Consider the following 6,720-nt stretch of genomic DNA (forward strand, 5'->3'; position numbering starts at 1 on the left):
GTGTTACTGATTATCTTTGCGCAGGCGGTGAACAATGAAGTGTTGTCAGCTTAATTATAGAAGCTTCATCAGTCGCGTATGGGAATGGTTACGTCCATTTTCTTAGTTTATGATTCTCCTGGTTGTAATATTAACCTCCGCCATATTCCTTTGTTCACAGACTGTGGAAGGTAATGGTTGTTGCATAGATCCAAAGATCGCTTGTGTACGATTATAACGTTCCTCACGCACACAGTTCTGTTATTAACTCCCATAAATTCTTTTGAAACGGTGTAAAGGCCACTTTAAATCGTTGATCCCAAGCTACAGTTAGTTCGTTTGTGAACGTATCACTTTCGCGAATTCACAGTCTGGAGAGACAATCCATATAAATTAAGCAGTTTAAGTGTTTCCACAGCTTACGATTTTAATTTTGGAGAAAATTAATGAAACTGTAAATAAAATTAGCCGGCCGCGGTGGTCTAGCGGTTCTAGGCGCGCAGTCCGGAACCGCGCGACTGCTACGGCCGCAGGTTCGAATCCTGCCTCGGGCATGGATGTGTGTGATGTCCTTAGGTTAGTTAGGTTTAAGTAGTTCTAAGTTCTAGGGGACTGATAACCAAAGTAGTTAAGTCCCATAGTGCTCAGAGCCATTTGAACCATTTTTTGTAAATAAAATTAGATTATTAATATACATTAATTTGTGTAACTCTGTTAGATGGAAACATTTTGGTTGTAATAACGACAGAAGTGCCTGGGTACCTGGTCACTGCCGTTCGTAGCAGTTCATGAATGTTCCAGCATTCACTCTAACACTACCTTTCATAACGTTCGTATTGATGTCTAGTCTAAATCGTGTCCAAAACACAAGAAGTCGGAATCAATTTTGCCAGTGCTTTCATCCGACGTGGCGGTACTATCGTGATACGCACACTATTTCCAGCCCTTACCACCCACTGCACTCATACTGCCAGTCCCTGTTCGACTGCAACCGTAGATATTTCCTTTGTATCACAGTTCATATGGCAGTTCTGCATATTGCATATAGTTTCACACTGCGCATAATAAAAAAGGCAAAAAAGAAGGCTGATATTTTTACCTACTAGATGAATGAGATTCTTGAAGCAACACGTACTAAATAAAACATAGTTACACGTATTTTATCCTAAAGACCAAAAAAAGTTCTAAACCATCGAAGACAGATGTATACAGTGAAAGAAAACTGAAGGAAAAAAAAGACGAAAAATTTATTACTCGTCATCAGCAATATTTTCATATTGTATATTATCGTACTGAAACCATAGATTTTGTAGAATGAAAACTAGAATATTTTATAGTGCTTCATGCAAATTGTTTGTAAGCAATGCATGATACCTTCTGTCAGTAACCTTGTTATGCTGAACACACAGAGAGGAAATACTTTCTACCAGTATTCCAGCCCATTCGTTGATCCCGAGCTGAACCTGATATCGTGAGTGTTGTGTGGCTTCATATCAATGGTGGGCATGTATTAAATATACTGTCGTGTGTGGGCGCAATTTCGAGAGACTATATAAATTTATTCCTGCTGTTGTTAGCACCATTCAGAAAACATAATACGCAGAAAGCTGTTTTCAGGCTGCAGACGTTCGATTGAGAAGTATTTCCCCCCATCGCGCAACACGTCATTGGCCATGTGCTGCGAGACATGTATTGTCTTGCTATCTGATGTGTAGTTCACTGGGATTCTTGCTCTAGAGCTTTAAAGGATTTTGGAATAACTAATTAAAGACTAATATTTAATGCATGTAAAATTAGCTGCGATACGTGTAATGTTCTCAGTCATTATTCCAATTAGTTGGCAGCTAAAATTTAGATTCACGACTTATAGAAACACAGCTTTTGTTCTGCATTAGCCAACTTAACACTTCCACATCTGAAAGGCGTGAAATTTTAACCACGCTGTATTCTTTGCGATAAAGACCAGACTTTCTCAGGTAGCCATCGATTTAGCCAATAATAATAACATATTCGAGCTCAAAGCTGGCAGACATAATTCGTGGTCGTTGCGTGATGATAATGCTGATAACATATAGTTTTGGGGTTTTCGTAACTACCGGCGAAGCGAGGTGACGTAATGGACATAAAAGTGGTAGACATGATAGTTGGTACTGATGGACAGAACCAATGGCAGTACTGAATACCGAAAACTAGTTTCGAATGCAGTTGATGAAATAGTTCGAAACACTACCTATGGGCACTACCTAGGATACAGAAGCAGACTGAGAAGGAGAGAGGTGGAGTCGGTCGTTTTTACTTCGGGGTGGAGGTATGGTGGGTGTCACAAGAACAAGGAAGCAATGCTGACATTGGACAGGAAGGCATGGTAGGTTGTAGTGTGTATATGAGAAAACAGTAAGATTTTATAGGCAAAATACGTCTCTAAAACTCGAATAAGAGAAATTATTGTGTTCTCATTTCTGTGTTGGTATTAAACAATTGCACATATTTTGCGTAAGACCAATTGTCGTTGCTGTCTAGCGACCAAGGAGAGGAGGCCGAAATGCACGCGTTTTGGCTCACGCACGCTGGCGTGAGGAGGGAAGAACTAAACTGACGTGAGGTCTGGAATTTGACAAGGAATTAGAATTCAGAAAGCGGATAGAAATTGTTTGATACTTTAATCCATTGATGATGAGTGTCGCTCTTGACGGTACATGATTCACAATATTATCTGAATATGGCGCCTTGCTAGGTCGTAACAAATGACGTAGCTGAAGGCTATGCTAAACTGTCGTCTCTGCAAAGGAGAACGTATGTAGACAGTGAACCATCGCTAGCAAAGTCGGCTGTACAACTGGGGCAAGTGCTAGGGAGTCTCTCTAGAACTGCCGTGTGGCGGCGTTCGGTCTGCAATCACTGATAGTGGCGACCCCTAGGTCCGACGTATACTAACGGACCGCGGCCGATTTAAAGGCTACCACCTAGCACGTGTGGTGTCTGGCGGTGACACCACAAAAAGATAATTACAACTAGAGCAGGAAACTAACTCTCGAACACAAAACTGTACCCACGTCGACACAGTGTTGAATGAATGCACACGGTCCAGTCAGATTAATCTGACCACCACCTGTGTTCTTCGTGAACGTGCAATAAACACTCACAGACTGCAGATCGCAACACTAGGAGAGAACAATGTGTACTAAGTGTCGTTCGGACGCGGAAACGTAGTGCGGAAACGGGAGTGAATTGTCTGACGTCCAAAAGCACGTGATCATTGGCTTTCGGGCCAAGGTAGGATGCATTTCTGAAAAGGCTAATATTATAAACTGTACGCGCGCCGCCGTGGTTAAAGTGTATCGTGCACGGTAAAATGGCGCTAACCAAAACCGGAGCAGAGGCAACTGTGGTGCACCACGGGCCATAGATGACGGGGGTGAACGATGGCTGCGGAGACGTGTACGGGTGAACAGATTTGCGACTGTTGAGCAACGAGCGTCCAAGTGAACCAAGAGGCTACCAACAGTGAGGCTGTCCAGCCAACACTGCTGCAGCAGGTGCATGGTTCAAGCGCCTTTGGGGATTGCTGTCCATCGGCGATGACGGCTGGGATTTCCACGACAATACTGTAACTGGAAGTCCACTGAGAGGCGAAAGGGGGCCTTTCCAGATGACCACGTTTTATGCTCCTTCGAACAGAGGACGTTGTATCATCGGAAGGGTCCAAGCTAGAAGAGGGAGCATTGTGGTCTGTGGGATACTTTACGATGAATGTGAGTATATACTTGGGGATCATTTACATCCCCACACTCAGTTGGATTTTCGTCGGAACAGTAGCATCTTTCGCTAGGAAAACGCAACGCGTCAAAATGCTCGCAGTCCACGTGCGTGGTTCGAAGAGTACCAGCACCAGGTTACTGTACTACCTTCGCCATAGAAATCCCTGGATTTAACCTAATCTAGAATCTTATATGGATATGGTGTCTGCTCTTCCGGACATGTCCGAAAGAAAAGACACCATTGATGACCTGCAGCCGTCTATAACGAAATTAGAATTATGTATTAATACCTTCAGCTGCTGCCGGGCTTGTGCCCCGACCGGGACTCGAACCCGGGATCTTCTGCTTACATGGCAGACGCTCTATCCATCTGAGACACCAAGGGCACAGAGGATAGTACGACTTTAGTGACTATCTCCCACACGCCTCGCGCGAGATCCACATTCTCACCTTATCTGTCCACACACCACATTTGTAGTGTCCCTACCCAACACACTCACTACTCGTGGAAGACATGCTTACCAAGTTCCGAAAGAGATCGGGTAATACACTACTGACCATGGAAATTGCTACACTAAGAAGAAATGCAAATGATAAACGGGTATTCATTGGACAAATATATTATACTAGAACTGACATGTGATTACATTTCCACGCAGTTTGGGCGCATAGATCCTGAGAAATCAATAACCAGAACAACTACCTCTGGCCGTAATAACAGCCTTGATAGGCCTGGGAGTTCAGTCAAACAGAGCTTGCATGGCGTGTACAGGTACAGCTGCCTATGCGGCTTCATCACGATACCACAGTTCATCAAGAGTAGTGACTGGCGTATTGTGACGAGCCAGTTGCTCGGCCACCATTGACCAGTCGTTTTCAATTGGTGAGAGACCTGGAGAATGTGCTGGCGAGCGCAGCAGTCGAACATTTTATGCATCCAGAAAGGCCCGTACAGGACCTGCAACATGCGGTCGTGCATTATCCTACTGAAACGTAGGGTTCGACAGGGATCGAATGAAGGGTAGAGCCACGGGTCGTAACACATCTGAAATGTAACGTCCACTCTTCAAAGTGCCGTCAATGCGAACCAGAGGTGACCGAGACGTGTAACCAATGGCACCCCATACCATCACGCCGGGGGATACGCCAGTATGGCAATGACGAATACAAGCTTCCAATGTGCGTTCACCGCGATATCGCCAAACACGGATGCGACCATCATGATGCAGTAAACTGAACCTGGATTCATCCAAAAAAAAAATGACGTTTTGCCATCCGAGCACCCAGGTTCGTCGTTGAGTGCACCATAGCAGATGCTCCTGTGATGCAGCGCCAAGGGTAACCGCAGCCATGCTCTCCGAGTTTATAGTCCATGCTGCTGCAAACGTCGTCGAACTGTTCGCGCAGATGGTTGTTGTCTTGCAAACGTCCCCATCTGTTGACTTAGGGATCGAGACGTGGCTGCACGATCCGTTACAGCCATGTGCGTAAGATGCCTGTTATTTCGACTGCTAGTGATACGAGACCGTTGGGACCAACAGGGCGTTCCGTATTACCCTCCTGAACCCTCCGATTCGATATTCTGCTAAGAGTTTCGATCTCGACCAACGCGAGCAGCAATGTCACGATACGATAAACCGCAACTGCAATAGTCTACAATCCGACCTTTATCAAAGTCGGATACGTGATGGGACGCATATCTCCTCCTTACATGAGGCATCACAACAACGTTTCACCAGGCAACGCCGGTCAACTGCTGTTTGTGTATGAGAAATCGGTTGGAAGCTTTCCTCATGTCAGCACGTTGTAGGTGTCGCTACCGGCGCCAACCTTGTGAGAAAGCTATGAAAAGCTAATCATTTGCATATCACAGCATCTTCTTCCTGTCGGTAAATGTCGCGTCCGTAGCACGTCATCTTACTGGTGTAGCAATTTTAATGGCCAGTAGTGAATGTGTGTATCCACACAGAAGAGGAATGTCAAGGCCGGTATTACCAGAACTATATACTTATATGGATTGGTGTCTGTTCTTTCGGACATGCCCGTCAGCAGCTGAAGATATTAATATATGATTCTAATCTAGAATCTGTGGGACACCTTGATCGAGCTGCTCTTGCCATGGTTCCTCAGCCGAGGATCCTATCGCAGGTGGCCACGGCTTCGGAGTCGGCATGGCTCCACACCCCGGACCGTACCTTCCTGCACGCCTCCCAGCAGTCCACGATGCTGTAGGTGAGTATTTTGGCGTTTGAAAGGTGGTCACATTAATGTGACTTGACAGCGTGCTTGTCATATCTGTGATCAAAAGGCTGCGAAATTGTGTTTGGTTCAAATGGCTCTGAGCACTATGGGACTTAACATCGGAGGTCATCAGTCCCATAGAACTTAGAACTACTTAAACCTAACTAACCTAAGGAGATCACACACATCCATGCCCGAGGCAGGATTCGAACCTGCGACCGTAGCAGTCGCGCGGTTCCTGACTTAAGCGCCTAGAACCGCTCGGCCACCACGGCCGGCGAAATTGTGTTTGTTTCACATCCTTTTGGAACCGGAAATATTTGCGGGACAGTAATTCGTGAGGGACTCTATTGTACTGCTGGTATGCAAATGTTAGTCCTGTGGCGTTCGATTACCTTACATTTGGTCACCTTGTATGTAAATGATGTACTGCATTACGCTGGAAGCTCAGTGAGGATTCTCGCGAGTGGTCCTGTTGAATAAAGAGAAGTCGCGACCTAGAAAACTGTTGCTAAGTGCAAGAAGACCGACAGTGGATCAGTGCTTAGTGCAGGGACTGGCTGTTAACCGTCTACGTAAACAAATGTAACGTAGAGTGCTTAAATAGGCAAAAAAGACCCGTTGTTGTATGAATATGCAATTGCTGAAGTAGTCCGGTCTATTAAACATGTGGTGGTATGGGTACGGAGCAAACTGAAGTAGAATGACCGCACAAAAGTAGTTGTAGTAAATTCAGATGCTG

At 45.3% G+C, this 6,720-nt stretch overlaps 1 non-coding gene across 1 annotated transcript; it reads right to left on the reverse strand.

Annotated features, from left to right (window-relative positions):
* Positions 1-4,048: 4,048 nt before the first annotated feature.
* Positions 4,049-4,123, reverse strand: Trnat-ugu. Its single transcript has one exon. It is a non-coding gene; the product is annotated as a tRNA-Thr (tRNA).
* Between the last annotated feature and the right edge of the window lie 2,597 nt (positions 4,124-6,720).

This window comes from Schistocerca americana, chromosome 4 (genome assembly GCF_021461395.2).
Source record: "Schistocerca americana isolate TAMUIC-IGC-003095 chromosome 4, iqSchAmer2.1, whole genome shotgun sequence".
Classification (NCBI taxonomy): domain Eukaryota; kingdom Metazoa; phylum Arthropoda; class Insecta; order Orthoptera; family Acrididae; genus Schistocerca; species Schistocerca americana.